General features: G+C 47.3%; 1 protein-coding gene across 1 annotated transcript in view; it reads right to left on the bottom strand.

Moving 5' to 3' along the window:
• Smad9 (SMAD family member 9) overlaps window positions 1-13435 on the bottom strand; it is a 53528-nt gene extending 40093 nt beyond the window's left edge. Inside the window, exon 1 of the mRNA XM_052180505.1 lies at window positions 13297-13435. The gene's annotated coding sequence lies outside the window, so the exon portion shown is untranslated. The remainder of the gene's footprint in view (window positions 1-13296) is intronic.
• Between the last annotated feature and the right edge of the window lie 4194 nt (window positions 13436-17629).

Here is a 17629-nt window from a genome sequence, read left to right on the forward strand (position 1 = left end):
AGGGTCTGCAGAGCCCACTGCCAGTGGCGCCCTTCAAAGCCAGCTCAGATATCAGGACCTCTGTGGCATCCCGAGATGTTGTGTATCTTGCACTTATCTCCGTGTCATTTCTTTACTGGAAGGCATCGCTTTTACAGACAGCGATTCCCTTGCTTCTGTACCGTTCAACTATGTGAAATGGTATCGTTGATATGATGCTGGCACCAACTGTTGGTATTAGAATACAACAGATGCTCCACAGTACTAACTGCTGTATTACTTACTGCATCCTTGCCTGAGGAGCCCGCCTCCTGCTCTGAGAACCCAGATGCTCTAACCACACATATCTCGGCTCCTAATGAGGAAGGACAAGGTTAGTTTTTGCCTCTGAGGGGACAGTTGACAATGTTTGAAGACATCTTGGTTGCCACAGCGAAGGGAGGAAGATGTCTTTGGGATCTACCAGTTAGAAGCCAAGGATACCACTCAGCATCCTGTGATGCAGAAGACGGCCTCTAACCAGAGATCTGGATCTAACTGCCAATAGAGATGAGTTGAAGAAGACCTCACAGAGTCTTACCCTCAACAGTAGTCCGCAGTCTTGTTCCTATCTGAACTTATTCTTCCTAAAACTGGTTATCCCCTCTAATGGTCTCCTACTGAATACGTCTTGTACTTATCTTTCACTATTTTGGATTTTTGGGGTTCACAGTTGGACTTTTAGAAAAAACTACCCAATACGTCAATACTTCAAAAGCAGAAATGAAATCAGGTTTTAAAGAGTCTTGCTACTAATTGGCCTGCTTTAAAATATTTTTGAAACTTTAAGGTCATTTTAAATGAGGAGGAAAAAGCTACGGGAAAAGGCAAAGACTTGGAAGATGACACCTTTTTATCCTCACTGATAAAAGTCCCCAGAACTATGAAAGCCAGATGTTTGTCCCCATTGCCACCTGAAGAGGAGGCACCACCTTACCACTGTGGAGCCACAGCGGCCACCGCCTGTTCTCCGAGGCGCTGGCCTTTAATCTAGTCTCAGTCTGCCTGAAGACTGTTCAGAGTAAAGGGCAGGGAACTGAGAAAAAATATTAGAAATTTTCATTTACATTTGCTATTAAATTCTATAGAAGTGATACTCTTGATTAAGGATATAGATTGCACATATAATACATGCAATACATGAAAGGGAAAATATATGAGATTTGTTTAGAATGTACCATATTCTGCTCAATTCATGTCTGTTACAGAATCACCATCAAGAATCTAGTCCTGTAACTCAACAACAACAACAGCAACAACAATAACGATAACAACAACAACAACAACAGCAACAACATTGCAAGGTGAAGAAGTACAAATTGTGTTACTTCCCTTCTGTAATTCCGGTGAGAGCAATTGGGGGATGGGGCAGGAGGATTTCCATGAGTTTGAACTACATAGAAGACCTGTGTTAAAACAAAAAGCAAAACAAAACAAAACACCCAGGAGCTGAGAGTGGTGTCACCTGCCTTTAATCCCCAGAACTTGGAACTCAAACTCTGTGAGTTTGAGGTCAGCCTGGTCTACATGTAAGCTTTAGGACAGCCAGGGCTACATAAACCTAGTCTCACAAAAAGGAAAATAAAGTGGAGAAAACACTTAATTAGACATTTATTTCTCCTCCTTCCTTTCTTCCTCCCTCCCTCCCTTTCTCTTCTTGAGTTAAAGTCTTGTTTGTTGATCAAGCTTGTCTTTTTTTTTCCCCTCAAAGATTCATTTATTGATTTTATGTATGAGTGCCCTATCTGTAGATACACCTGCACGGCAGAAGAGGGCATCGGATCTCAGTTTATATAGTTGTGAGCCACCACATGGTTGCTGGGAGTTGAACTCAGGACCTTTGGGGAGAGCAAGCAGTGCTCCCAACCGCTGAGCCATCTCTCCAGGCTGATCAGTCTTGTTTTAAACTCATAGATTTAACGGACCCATCAGCCTTTCAGGGAACTGGAGCTCTGCAGGTCCCTACTCCCATCACGTGAGCCCAGCATTAAATACTCATTTCTTCAAGGAAGACACAAAGGTGACAAGCCCATGACGTATGGCACCAGCATCACTGGGGACACAAATCAAAACACAAAGAGGTGTGGCTTCCCCATATCCACCACCAGCAAGCAGAGAACACCTGCAGTGCCAGTGGACTCAGAGTCAGCCCCGTGGGTGTGACGCACACCCCTGAGGTCTCTATTTTCCAGTCACAAGAAGAGAGAGGCTCTACGAGGTGGGCAAACCTCTGGAACACTGCTTAGCCGTAAAGCAGACGCTAAGGATAAACGATAAGGGTTCATCCTGCGTGGAAGATCCAAGGGGTCATAAAGACGGTCCACAGACTGGAGGGACCAGAGTGGGCCGGAAGGGGAGATGGGGACCCCTACTCAAAAGGTTTCAGATGTCAGTCAGAGAGGATGAAAAGCTCTGAGACAAGCAGTGGTGACAGATTTGCTGTAGGGGCATGCTTAACGCCGCCAAGTTTAAACTCAACCACGGTTAAAAACGGTAAACACATTTTTTACATGATAAAGATTTCATTCCAGGTGTCAAACAGTGTGTTCTGTTATCCTTCAAGGGATTTATCTTCCTCCCTCTGCCAGAATTAAACATGTTTTTAATAAATATTAATTCTTGTAAAATAATGTGTCACGGTTATGTAGAAATATGAACGGCTGATGAAGTATAATGCCGGGGTATCTTTTAGATAGCCATCCCCGTAGGCTGCTCCCTGAAGGAGGGCCCAGGCCCTGAGCCCTGGCGCTCCGCCTGCCCTTCAGATCCCTTCTGCTCAGTAAATGCAGATTCATGTAAACATATCAATTTCCTCTGATGGCAGTGGTTTGGGGTTTAAAGCAAAGTGCCATTTTAAAAATAACATTTGCTTCAACACCGAGGGAAAGAGGAATTATGGACTAAACCCCAGAGAGATTCACTTTTTAATGAGATCTGCTTTCTACCTCAGAACCAACCGACAGCAACTTTATACAGCCTTAATCAATACTGCTCAGCGCTATTTTTTTTCTCTATCAGTTTGTCTTATGATGTAAACTCTAAAGGTTCTTCAACCAGCGTTGGGGTGGGCAAGGGAGGGAGAGAAGGAGGATGGGAGAAAGAGGGACGGGAGGAATCTCTTGAAGAAGACTTAGGTTCGATTTCCAGCACTCACATGGCTGCTCAAACCATCCCAAATTCCAGTTCCAGGGGAGTCAGTGCCCTCTTCTGGCCTCCACAGGTTCTGCATGCACATGGTGCAGGCCAAATAAATCTTTTTAAAAATGTTCTCCAACTAAAACATCATATTACAAACATTCCTACGGCAACTATAAGTATTCTGGAGGCAAGGAGGGAAATTAGATAGTGTGATAGTCACAGTTGCTAGTACTTCAGAACCCCCAAGACATCATTTGGGAAGAACCACACAGTCTGAACTTCATTCTTTCAAAACTGACTATGTGGTGATAGGAGTATAAAAGAGCTGACCACATGGAAACATTATGGGTCCAACCACACTTACCTCATACTACACAATTACATACTAGAATATTTGAAGTTCATTTAAAATATACTTTAAAATTTTTTTATTGATTTCTATTTTCATGTGTATGAGGGTTTTGCCTACATATATGTATATGTACCACATGTATCCAGTGCCTTCAGAGGCCAGAAGAGGATGCTGTATCCCCTGAGACAAACATACAAACAAACAAACAAAAAAACCAAACCAAACCAAACCAGAAATATATCATGGCTGAGGCAAGAAAGGTTAATAAAATAGATAGCAATTATTTTAGTGCTCAGTTTAAGGTGAGATCCCAGCTTCCATCCAGCAGACTCTCTTGCAGCTTGGCTGCTCTTCAGACTCTCTTGCAGCTCTTACCAGGAGCTGACTAGAAAGCATGGAGACAGCTCTTGGCCATGTGAAAAGCAGGTTGTCTTCTTTTCAACCCCCACATCCTGGTGGGCACCAAATCCCGATGTCCCAGGTGACTGCTCCTGAATCTTCCTTCCATTCGGATACCTTAGCCAATTTTATCCCTAGTCCAGAGCAGATCCATCTATAGCCCACGTGACACTTTGCTGTGTCTTGCAGCACAATGGGATCACCATTGTTTCTATAGGTTGCACTGATAGCCACCCCTAAATTTTTACTTTATGTAGTTTATGTATTTTCTTTCTTTTTTTCTTTTTTCTTGTTTTTTCTTTTTTTCTTTTCTTTTTCCTTTTTTCTTTTCTTTTCTTTTTTCTTTTTTTTTATTTTTTTGAGACAGGGTTTCTCTGTATATCCCTGGCTGTCCTGGAACTCACTCTGTAGACCAGGCTGACCTCAAACCCAGAAATCTGTCTACCTCTGCCTCCCAAGTGCTGGGATTACAGGCGTGCGCCACCACTGCCTGGCCTAGTTTATGTATTTTCATGAAACAGAGTGAGGCAGGTGTGCGTGCACTCATGGCTTTAGCTTCGAAAGCTTGTCACCTTCTGACCTTTCCTGTATCTCCAGCTCCCTCTGCTCCTCCTTCAGGAAGAGGACTTCTTGGAAACCCTCCCCAGGGGCCTCAAGCAGCAGCAGCAGCTAGCATCTCTCCTGCACACTGAGCTCCCACAGCGGCAAACGGGCATCTTCATCCCTGTATTTGTTAAAAGCTGAGACTCTCCCCAAAGCCATTAACCATGCCACCTGGCATGCAGACACCATTGAGAAATGGAGAATGAGTCAAGGGCTAAGTGCAGTTTTATCAATGACATAAACTGTTGCTTTATTAAATGTCATGTGATCAGTCCACTCTCCCTCCAGTCTAAAACTGGCTGCTTTACTAGTGTCGTATAATAAATGTCTTTAAAAAGCAGACTTACACAATACATACAGCTACTTCTGGGCATTGAATAGTTTACCTACGGTGATGGTTTGTATATGCTTGGCCCTGGAAGTGGCCCTGTTGGAACAGGTGTGTCACCGTGGGCGTGGGCTTTAAGACTCTCATCCCAGCTGCCTGGAAGCCAGTGTTCTGCTAGCAGCCTCCAAATGAAGAGGTAGAACTCTCAGCTCCTTCTGCATTGTGCCTGCCTGGGTGCTGCCATGTTCCCGGGAGCCTTGATGATAATGGACTGAACCTGTAAGCCAACCCCAATTAAATGTTATCCTTATTAGAGTTGCCTTGGTCGTGGTGTCTGTTCACGGAAGTCAAACCCTAAGACACCTGTTTTAAATGGTCTTATACAGAATACTAACTTAAATGTGAATCCCTGGAAAGTCTTACATAGCTATAAATAATATTTATTTCAACGTTTTTAAGCAGATTGTGTGTGTGTGTGTGTGTGTGTGTGTGTGTTGAGGTTGGCTGAGTTCCTGCCTTCCAGAGGTGAGGAGAAATCACTAATAAATCAAGTGCATGTGCCTGTAATTCCAGCACTTGGAAGGTTGAAGCAGGAAGATGGCCAGCCCGCATGGTAGTGACACATTGTCTCAAGCAAACAGACAGACAACTCCCTAGTAAGCCATGCCATGGTTGCTGTCCAGGGAAGGTCAGAAGTGATAGTGCCTTAGCCAGCACCACACCTGACCTGCCCGGTGTCACTATGACCACCAGAAGCATGACAACACCTCAGACTGTCTTTCTTGTCTCTTGTTAACACAACCTTCCTATCCCAACCCTCTGAAAGTTATCCTTTGGCCACACGTTAAAACTCAATAGTTCTTCCTTGTCTAAGGACTAATCCTGAATCCCCATGCTTTTTCTCTTCACTAGAGTTGACATTTCCCCACCCCCAGCCCCAAGCTATTATGGACTAGAAGGAAAGCGGGTGAAGCCAGAAACTAAACATGCGCAATCAAGGACATCCTGGGCCTGTGCTAGGGCTGAGTGGCTCGAGATGAAATCTGATTCCAAATCTCTGTGACCGTTCAGTCATCCCAAGGAGGCCGAACACGTGACAGCAATGGGTTTTTTGAGACACGGTTTCTCTGTGTAGCCCTGGTTGTTCTGGAACTTGTGCTGTAGATCTAGCTGGCCTGGGATGCTCAGAGATCCACCTGTCTCTGCCTCCTGAGTGCTGGGATTAAAGGCATGCACCACTATGCCTGGCTAATATTTTTGTAAATATTTGTTTTTACTTTATGTGCTTGAGTGTGTGCCTTGCGTGTATATCTTGAGCACCCCATGCATGTGATGCCCACAGAAGCCAGAAGAGGGTATCATATCCCCTGAAACTGGTTACGGATGGTTGTGAGCTGCCAGATGAGTGCTGGGAATTGAACCTATGTCCTCTGTGAGAGCAGCCAGAGCTCTTAACTACTGAGCTGTCTCTCCAACCATGATAACTATCCTTAATTTTTTGCTTTATTCTTGAAATTTTCATACACATAGGCAAAGGAATATGATCACATATGTCCCTATACCCCCCACCCAACACCCCTGTAACCTTCTAATAAACCCCTTTTCTAACTTCACCTCTGTTTTTCTTTAATACCCCACTCGATCCTGCCGGTTCTGGCCACATGTGCAGGAGGTGGAGCCATCCCTGGAGCATGCGAATCCCACCAGCAGATGTATTCCCCAAAATGAGTGCTTCTCCTTCTCTCAGCTCTTTAATGAGGGGTGGTGGGCTCAGAAGTCATCTACCCCACCTAGGCGGGAATTTCAGCGGGCCTGACCTTCTGCATGTAACCCTGGATGCTGTGAGCTGGAGCCCAATAGCCATGCCGTGTCCAGAGAACAAGCCCTTCCCAGCACTCTGCCCCATCCTGTGATCTTACATTTTCATGACGTTCTCTAAGCCCCGCTGGGGTAGCGCAGGGGGTCAATTGCAGACGTCCTGCTCAGTCTCTTATCCTTTGACAACTCATGTATTTCTACATTGACTGCTACCCCCTGAGAAAAAAATTTTAAAAATCTCTGACCGAGGCTGAGAGTCTAAAGGCAGCCCAGGTCCTCCAGTGGGACTGGCCCCACCCTGGGTCCGCAGCTTCCCTGGGATGCTACCCAGATCTCTTTCTGATCTCCTTCACTCTTTGTGAACTTGTCTGCAGAGTCCAGGGTATTATTTTTTTTATGTTGTTTCTTATTTTGTGAAGCACCGCCCCCCTACAGCCTGGTTTGGGGGGAAGCACCATCCCCACCCTTCATATTTACACTCTGACCCTGCACCTACAATAGCCTCACATTTAAAAATCCACAGAATAGTTCAAAAGGCCAGAACCTGTTTACACAGACTGTTTTGCCGGCGGTTGAGAGGTAATCACGGCAGAAGGCAAAGGGATCGCCACACCTCTGAAATGGCATCAGTGTGCCAGCTGTCATCGTTTGCAGACACAGCTAGCACCTAATGGCCATGTGTACAAACATATAATTAGTCAATAAGCCATCGGGAAGCACTCATGTACACGAAGCTTTCATATGATAACCCATATTATATGATAATCTATATGATAATCCAACTTCTGATCCAGCTCACACACTGAGAAGGAAGCTCTACTGTCCCTAGGAAGCAGAGAAGGCCTGGAGGGCGGCCCCGACGTCGGCTCCACAGGGCACATTTTCTCAATGTTCTTGTTCGCTGTCACAGGTTTTGGCTTCACAGGTCTCTCCTCTCTGAGTACTCACTGGTCCCTGGTGGTCTTGCTTTACACATATGTTCGGTAACTTGTTTGCAAGTAAAAATTCCCCTTCCCACAGACAAGATGGCTGTTAAGGTATTTCCTCTGCTAGTCTGCTAAGACAGTCATGTGGCTTAAGGACCTTGTACTCTGCTAATGCCAGGTCAAATAGAAACTTAGTCCTTCCTGAGGACGTGTGGCAACCCACTTCCCACAGCACTCTCCTCCCTGTCTACCTTCCAAGTGTCACACTGTCCCATCAGCACTAATGAATGCGCTAGCTTCAGAACGACCTGCTCCTCCCGGACGCCAACTGTGTCCTCTCTGATTCTCAGAAAACTAAAAGATGAGGCCATTAATTAAGAATGAAGCATGAAGCCAGGCGGTGGTGGCGCACACCTTTAATCCCAGCACTTGGGAGGCAGAGGCAGGCGGATTTCTGACTTCGAGGCTAGCCTGGTCTACAGAGTGAGTTCCAGGACAGCCAGGGCTACACAGAGAAACCCTGTCTCGAAAAAACTAAAAGAAAAAAAAGAGAGAGAAAAAAAGAATGAAGCATGAACAGTAAGTGAGCTCAACTGTTGGACCACAGAGCAGAAAGTAGGGAGGCTCTCTGAGTCCTTTCCTGGCTTGTCACCACCGTTTCCTGAGGAATGGTCTTGTCAAGGCCGGCAATTTTAGCTCTGAAAGCTTAAGGAACCAATCCTTGGCCTGAACCCTCATCAATCAGGCCTTAAGAAAGATCTACACACTCATGGAGCAAGCCGCCTGCACGCTCACCCCAAACAGGCATCTGGGGGATGACGGTGAAAAGCACAGGCCCTGGGGAAGGAGGGACACAGGCTTCAGACTAAAGCTGGGCTTGAAGGCAGAAGATCTGCTCTGTCTTGAAGGCCTCCCTGAGTCAGGGAGTTGAAGCTCTTGTTCGAATGTGCACACACCCACCATCTCCAAACCTTCTGCAAACAATCACCATAGCTTGCAATCTCATAAGTGGTCAGGTATTAACCGAATTTCAGTTGTACCTGGTGGCACAAGACCGTAATCCCACACTTGAGAGGCTGAGGCAGGAGGATCACTTTAAATATGAGGACAGCCTGTAATACATAGCAAGAGTCTATCTTAAAAAAAAAAAAAAATCCCGACATGGAGAAGAGAGGCTGGATGAAGTTTCATCCCAGCTTTTGGGAGAAGGTTAGTCAGTTTTCCTTAAGGTGTGGCCTTCGATAGGTCAGTCCACTCCAGCAGAAGGCCACCATTCCAAGAGCATAAACTGGATATAACAGGTTAACAACAACACAAAGACAACAGGAATGTGGGCAGGTAGAGATGTGAGGGTGATTCTGAGAGGAGCTGGAGGAGGGATGAGTACAATCTAATAACAAGTATGAAATTCTCAAATAGCTAAGAGAGGTAGGGAGGGAGGGGGAGGGTAAAGGAGAGGGGAGGGGGAGGGAAGGGGAGGGGAGAGGAGGGGAAAGGGGAGAGGAGTGGAGAGGAAGGTAGAAAGGAGGGAGGGGAGGGAGGGGGAGAGGGGGAGGATGGGAGAGGGAGGGGGAGGAAGGCAGAAAGGAGGAAAGGGGAGGGAGGAAGAGGGAGGGGGAGAGGGGGAATGGAAGAGGAGGGAGGGAAATGGATGGGAGGAGTAATGGGGAGGAGGGAAAGGCAGGAAAGAAGGAGGCAGAAAAGAGAAAGAAAGAGAGGCAGAGAGAGAAAGAAGTCAAAGGAAATAAAGGGATTGGCTAGTTCAGAGACAGAAGGGCAGAGAGAGAGAGAGAGAGAGGATTTCATATTTAGTATTATTTAAGGGCGACTCAAGCATCGATTAGAAGAACCGCAGAGCTGCCTACGTAAGCCTCCTTGGCATTCATCCCACGGGTTCGCTTGTTCCCTTTGACTTCAGTACACACGGGCTTGAGATGAAGGGCCAGCCAAAACCCAGACAGCGCCTAGCACAACGACAGCACGACGGCCTCTGAAGGCTACAGTCCTGGCCCGTGCACATGTACCGTCCATCTCTTAATATTCATGCGCTTTGTTTTTAAACCAAGCTGGAGCTAAAATTTTAAATGCAGTGCCTCTGGTTCTCATGAAGTTGATTGGGAGTTAATTAGAGCGTCCCGATTAAAGCCGAAGCCTTGCCATCAATGGATCCTCCAGGCCTGCCATTTTACCCGGGCGCGCGCGTGCGCGGTAACTCCATCTTAGGTCAGTGAGCAGCTGTTGGCGCATATTAAGGATCCTTGAGCATTCGGCTCGAAGCTCAAATCAGGAGTCTGAACATATGCACACATATATGTCAATTTTGAGAGGGGGGGGAACCAGTGGATTGTGTTACTAATTTTTTTGTTAAAATCACATTAGAGTTTTATTGTGGTGGCTATCTTGTATGAAAATCTGGATTTTTCTAAAAAGATTCCATTGTGTGTATAGTGAATCTGATATGGAAATTTTCTGTTGCAGTAACAGTTGTCACTGAACCTTCCTGACTGGACTGCTCAGCCTCCTGGGTGTTCCCAGGGGAGGCCCACTGGGGTGGCTGGAGCTCAGGATGCCTTCTCCTCTGGGCTGACATCAGCTCTTCCCTTCCTCACGTGTCCTCAGCTCACTTGCACACTAGCTTTGAAAGATGGACTTTTAAGACCTAGTCTATGGGTGAAATGCTTTTATAGATTTGATTTCAGAAGGGACCCAGCTTCAATAAAGAGAGTTCTTCATTTAATTAATATTTATTGACTGAGTCCTGAGCAGGCCGCTGCAGTCAACAGTATGGGGGACAAAGGGAGATGAAGCGCAGTTCCCTCCAGACCATCTCCTGACCATGTGAGGGGCACCTGAGGGGAAGACATAAGTGCTTGAGCAAATAATGCAAAGTAGCAGGGGAGACTCAGAGGGCCAGCAGGACAAGCCGGCCACTGAGGTTATCTCAGGGAATGCCGTGACGGGAGCACCTGAGCAGACTCCACAAAATGAAGAGTTGTCCAGCAAATACAGGGATCTGGAGGGAGGTGAGACCAGAGGGAGGGGCATTCTGAGACCGAGCCTGGGTTCAAGGAAATAGGCTGATAAGAGGAAAGTCTGGGTATGCATGGGAAGCTGTAATTCATTCTTGTAACCCCAATGGCTAATGGGAAAATAAGCCTGGCAGAGGACACCCTGTGTGAGGCAGACCAAGGGACCTAGGGCTCACCAGCTAGCAGGCTGAAGACACAGCAATGCCAGCACCCAGTTTCCATGGTTCTGAAAACATTCAATGCTGGCTTTATTCTTAAAATCCTAAAGACTTTAGTTGGCACCGACATAACTTATAGGAGTATTTGCTTTTAAAAGTTAGCTCATCGCCAGGGAATATTTGTTTATTTTACTATGTCCCTGTTCTGACACAAACCTTCCTCAGGTTAGCACAGCACCCTCCTGCCTGTCCACAGCATCAAAATAAAATTTAGGCAACTTTCCAAATCACTAAAACCAGTAATCAAGGGAATAAAAACCCAACAGTCCAGAATGACAACAATTTGAGGAGATCCGGGCTTTCAACCTACACCCAGTTTACTGGTTTATCCTGGATACACCCATTTCTGAATTCCTCGGTACGCACAAGAATAAACAGACGTCTACGCTAAGCTCTGTTAAAACATTGGGATTAAATGCCATGTTTCAAAACATAAAACCCAAGAATATTTATATCATGACCCTGCCCTTCCCACCACTGGAGCATACCCCTGGGTAAGTATGTTTTAGATCATATTAAAGCATGATGATGAAATTGTTTTCTTGTGCTAGGGAGGGAAGGTCAGATATAATCAGCTGCCTTAACGGGGCAGTGACCCGTCTCTCTCCAGCTCTGCAAAGTACATTGCACTCTTGTCCATCAGAATTTAATTATTTGTAAAACTGATATTGAATTCTTTTATTTATATGAAAGAATGATTTCTTGGCTTTTTTCCCCTCCTCCTATTTGACCACAGGATCAGAAAAAATACACAGATTTACCATTTATGCGGTGCTTAGATACCTGTGGTGAAATTTCCTATAATGGAAATGTTTCTCTTTTTTCTTCCTACATCTCAAGTTATCAGAGATGCAGTAGCTGATATCGGTGAATATTTTCCTACGTTGCTCATTAACTGGGGAATATGTCAGTAAAAGGAAGAGAAATATTTGATACAGAAAACACCAAGTGTCTCCTGCTGACAAGAGCTTAAGATTAACTTTAATTTGTCTCTGAGTTTTAGACAACACTCCTGGTAAGTGAGCTGGCTGGATCCACACTATGGGAGCATTCTCCAAAGCATAGCTCAAACTGGGTGTGGGTAGGGGTGAGGGGAGGAGAGGGGAGCACCCTGACATAAAAGTGGGGGACCTCAGCGTCAGGACAGACTCAGCAAAGGCTGGCTTGCCGGGAGCTGCCTTGTCATCAGGGAGTCTTTACCACTACAAGTCTGTTTTCAAATCACGTTGATAATCTTATCATATTCTAAAGGTTCCTTATGAACTACCACACGGATTTCTTAACTGTGATGTCCTTGGACAACCAACTGAAGACTTGAAAGGAATCCAAAATCATCATGTTCCTGACTTTCTAAAGGCAGAGCACTGAATCCTGGGCATTTGCTAGAGAGCGTGCTTGTGCCATATTTTGACTTCCTTTTTTAAATATAGATGAGTAGTCTTTAAGTGTAAACATCCGAAGGCATTCCCTCTCATTGACAGGCATGCTAGCACATTTCACAACCACAAATATTCCCGAGGAATGGCCTAGGACGCGGCATCATTTAAAGGGCCGAAGACAACCGTTATTCTCCATGCTCGTTGCTAATTGCATTTTTACAGAACGTCAGCAAGCCACGGAACGGTCACCATAAGAGTAAAAAGTGATTCCTAGTGTCCTGTGGCTGTGCATTTGACTGAATTACATACAATTTGCTTCCAAAAGGAGATCCACTTCATTTGTAGGTTATTTCTCCGGAGTACCATTTCCAGTCCAGAAATACCCTAAACAGAGGACCTCAAAAACTATCATTTTCAATTGCCATGGTGAGGGAGGGAGAGAGGGGAGGGAATATGAAGTGCAGCTATTAGCCACCCTTAAGAAGGTTCCCCACGCTCCTCCTCCCACAAGGCCGGCGTCAGTCAGTCGCCTGCATCTGTCCCCACCTCGCCCCCTCCCGTCTGCGCAGCGCTGGCACCCAATGGTAGGCCTAGGAGAAGACAAACACAACCCAAGTGCTAGCTACAGACACTTAACATTCCTAACTTTTTCCCTCTCTTTCTCACTGTGTGTGCCTTAAAGGTAAGCAGAGAAGAAAAAAATGACACGAATATGAAATAAGCCTTCGCAGCCAAGGGTGCCCTGGAGTTTTAAAATCTCCCCCAGAGTCACAATGACTACCTTACACGCACTCTCCAGCCTCTCTGCTGTCACTCTCTCCAGCAAAGAACTACTTCCCGGAGCTGAGCTCCAGGGCGCTTGTCCCTGGGTGCAGGACAGTGTGCATCCTTCTGCACTCGGCCCACCCGCATCCCGCATCCCTGCCCACGCCCCGGGCCACGCGTCGCGCAATGGGTCCCAGGTGCCGGGATGCCGCGGAACCCTCGCACACTCCAGACACCACCAGGCTCACGGAGAACCCAAGTCCCACTCCCGAGGACCTCAGGGACCTCCCGAGTGCCCACGCCCGCGGCATGGCAGCGCTTACCTGTCCGCGCGGTGCCACGCGTGCCCCCGCGCACTCCGGTTGCGCGGTAGCTGCAGGGCCGGCCGGGCGGCGGCGGCGGGGACCGAGACAGCGGCTCTGGAGGCGTCAGTCAGGCTGGAGCCTCCTCCTCGGCCGCCCGCGTGAGTGCGCCGCGCTGGAAGGGCGCCAGGCGGCCGTGCGCGCAGCCCCAGCCAGGAGGGGCCAAGCGCCCTGGCCGAGCCACGCTCCCCGCCCCGCCGCGCGCCCGCCCTGCACATCGTGCCTGCAGATAGCCATCAGGGACAGAGGAGTCTCCGGGTCATCCCCAGAAATGTCCTTCCCATCTGGACCGACTGCAGGCAGCAGAGGGAGGTGGGACTGTCCTCCCCCCCCCTCCGCCCACGCCCCCGAGAGGCAGACGGGACCACCAACCGTGCAGTCTCCTGAACCGCAGAGTCTTGGTCCCTGGAGACCATGCTTATTGGCTGTCTGTTCTTCTGAGGCATAACTTGCCCTGGCATCAGCCCAAGAACATTTACTGAGTGGAGAGCAGAGTTTCAAACTAGTCCCGTATTATGTAGGTTGTGATTTCTTATCCAGTGTATAATACATGCTACCTAACCTACTCATGATATATATTATGGGCACAAAGAACCTTCCTGCCCAGGGACCAGGCTGTCTCCTAGGTTGCCTGGCTCTGAAATGCCACTTGGAAAGTGGCACGGGTGTGCCAAGGGCCTTTGATTCCCCAAACCTTATAGGTCTTCCAATAGGAAGAGGATGGTACTGGGCCACCTCAGTCAGCCACAGAGCACAAACACCCTCTAGGACGCCAAGGCACCTTTGAAATGTAAATGAAAGTCCTTTGGTTGCATTTCTTTCTTTTCCTAAAGACCAAACCACTGCTTTCTGCAACAAGTTTGGTTGTTTGTTGTTTTTTTTTTTAATCACCCAACTGTAGCCCAGGAAAACCTTGTTTACTTGTTTATAAAAATATATCACAGAAGTTTAAATGCCTCTTTAACTTCTAATCGAAAGGGTCTTTCTACCTTTCTACACCTGGCTCATATACCCTGCTGCAACCGAGGTATAATAGGCTTGTGATTGACCTGGGAGAGGAAGAAACCCCAGAAGTACTGTCCAGTGTTGGGAAATGTTGAAAGCCCTGCGCTGGATGAGGGCTGTGCTTTGTGTGCACTTTGAGGCAAGTAAACTAATTAGGTTTCCTGAATTGATACCTTGTGGCTCAGGGATCCCCCTCCCCCCACTCCCAGAAATGATATTAAAGAAAGAAATGGTCCAGTCAGTTTCCTCTTTCTGTTGGAGCACAGAAGAGCTTCTGCTAAGAAGGCTCATGCTTCTGCAATGGAGACGTGAATTCACAGAAGTCTCTTAGGGGTTGGGGTTAGGGTGGGCGGGGCAGGGTGGGCGGGGGCCCTTGTGTGTACTCTGTCCTTTCTGGACTTTACTTCCTAAAGGTTAGGGAGATAAAACAATAAGACCTGGTGGGATTCAAGAAAGCAAATGCCAGCCTTGGCGAAGAGCGCTCATGCTGACAGATTCTTTTGACTGTCCTGGTTATAAAAATTCTTATCTCGCCAGTTGGTGGTAGCACATGCCTTTTAATCCCAGCACTTGGGAGGCAGAGGCAGGCAGATTTCTGAGTTCAAGGCCAGCCTGGTCTACAGAGTGAGTTCCAGGACAGCCAAGGCTATACAGAGAAACCCTGTCTGAAAAACAAACAAACAAAAAATTCTCATCTCTATCTTCTTCTGCTATTTTTTTTTTTTTGATCATCTAATAGAAACAGTTCTCTTCCACCAAAGCACTGTGTGATAGAAATGCACAGGAAACCACAACTGCAGTTGTGATGTGGTGGTAATTCCCTTATAATTTTGGCTAGGGACCTGAAAAACCACAGCTAAAATTCTCCATTTTCTGAGCAGAGTATACCTATTGGGCAGACTTGCGCATCCTTACCGCGAGCTCCTCTGCCCAGGTCTGTTACATGCACAGTGCTACCGCTGGGCTCTGAAGCACCCTGCACATCGTGTGTATACCACGCCTGGGCTCCAACGTGCAGCACGTTTGGGAAGTGGTTTGGTAGATAAGTTTCGCTTACTGGCAACATAGAACTGAAGAGGATCTAGGTACCCTGGCTCCTTCTCTGGGTGGTGATGAAGTGACCTCATGCTCCCATCATGGGTGTAAACAGAGCCAAACCTCAGAGCCAAAACAAGCTTTTCCTCCCCCTCAGTTGTCAGGGTATTTCGTCACAGTGCGGGAAGCTGACTTACACTCAGCATGGCCATCAGTTGATGTGTACCCTCTGCTTGACTTGGCATTCAGCTCTTCATAAGTGGTCTTGGGACCAGTATTGGGGTGGCTCTGCTCACAGCTGTAACTGTACCCTGCCCACCCCTTCCAGCTACTTGTTACTTCTATACACGGTGACCAAAAAATGCAAGAGCAGCGATGTCAGGGAGGGGAGATTTATTTCCGCTCTTGATCGGAGAGGGTGCAGTCCATCGAGGGGAAGAGCACCGTGCACCGTGCACCGTGCTGGAAGACCTTGCAGCTGCACAGCAGGAGCAGGAGGCAGCTGGTTTCATTGCCCTGGAAGGAAGATGGATGGCCTAGAGCACCTGGCCCCTCTGTACATCCGACATCTACAGCCAATTCCTAGGTACTTCCTGTTGCTATGATAAAACAGACCCAACCCAGCCTGAGGCTGAACCGGTTTATTTCATCTCACACCTTACAGTCTACTGTGAAGGGCAGTGAAGGGCAGTCAGGGAGGAACCTGGAACAGGACCTGAAGCAGAGGCCCTGGAGGAAGGTTGCTTACTGGCTCACTCCTGTTGGCTTGCTCAGCCTGCTCTCTCAATAATCCAGGAGGACTACCTGCCTAGAGGTGGCACCGCCCACAGTGATCTGGGCCCTCCCACATCAATCATAAATTAAGAAAACACCCCGTGGGGACTGGAGAGATGGCTCAGCGGTTAAGAGCACTGACTGCTCTTCCAAAGGTCCTGAGTTCAAATCCCAGCAACCACATGGTGGCTCACAACCATCTGGATCTAGAGTTTCTGAAGACAGCTACAGTGTACTTACATAAAACAATAAATAAATCTTTGGGCTAGAGAGCGCGGGGCCAGTACAAGTAGATGTCTCATAACCAGCTGTACACCTACAGTGTACTCATAAACATAAAATTATAATAAATAAATAAATCTTGAAAGAAAGAAAGAAAGAAAGAAAGAAAGAAAGAAAGAAAGAAAGAAAGAAAGAAAGAAAGAAAGAAAGAAAGAAAGAAAGAAAGAAAGAAAGAAAGAAAGAAAGAAAATTCCCCAGGGACTTGCCAGCTGGTCAATCTAATGGAAGCATTGTGTCAACTGAGGGTCTCTCTTCCCCATGATCCAAGCTTGTGTCAGGTTGATTAAAAACAGCTACAACAACAACAACAACAACAAAACTGACTGGTACCACCCAAACAAAGCTGGGTGACCTGCTGGAGACCAGGTGTTTTTGAGCACGAGGTTATGGGGACATTTCAGTCAAACCAGAGCAGACAGACTTCCCTCTGCATTTCATCCACAACTGTCCTAACTATGCTGTCCCTGCCTTCCTCAGAACTTGGCTTCAAAGTCGTCATTTGCTCTATAACTAGCGTTGCTAGCTTGCTGGGCACCTGGCACCTAGACTAAGACCACAGAGCACTGGCTCGTGTGAGCTCCAGCTGATAAAAGAAATGCATATCCTTCAAGACCAGCACACAAGCACAGGTGTCACAGCAGGGGGAGGACATGGGAAGGATGTGACAGAGATGAAATCCCAGAGACCCTGAGAAGCATGGTAGGATGCAGCCCTCTAGGGGCTGGCCTGGTGACACAATGTCCTTCATAAAGACTATCCAGAAAGCCTACAATATGTAAAACCTACTGGACTTTGGAGAATAGAAGCCTCATCTTTCAAACTAGCTGAATACACAGGATAAAGAATGCGTGGGAGCTCGCTCACTCAGAGAGACAGGAAGGGACTGAGGAGAGCAAAGGGGAGACGGTCTTGATTTAGCAATGGAGGGCAGACGAGGGCCTACCACGCAAGCCCCCTGACCCAGAACTTGCCGTGTGCTAGGCGGGCACCCTCTGCTTCCATCCGCACATCACGTAAGGTGAGGTTATTAGTTCTGTCTTAGAGCTGAAGATCCTAGCCCACAAAGCCACTGGCACACAGTTCAAACCCCTGTCACCCAGAGTCCAGACCTCAGGCAAGAAAGCAGCACACCTCCTGGCGCTGCCAGAGTTCACATGGAACTGTAAAGTGTGTGAACAAAATGTGACACCAGGTGTTC

The sequence above is a fragment of the Apodemus sylvaticus genome, chromosome 4 (assembly GCF_947179515.1).
Source record: "Apodemus sylvaticus chromosome 4, mApoSyl1.1, whole genome shotgun sequence".
NCBI lineage: Eukaryota > Metazoa > Chordata > Mammalia > Rodentia > Muridae > Apodemus > Apodemus sylvaticus.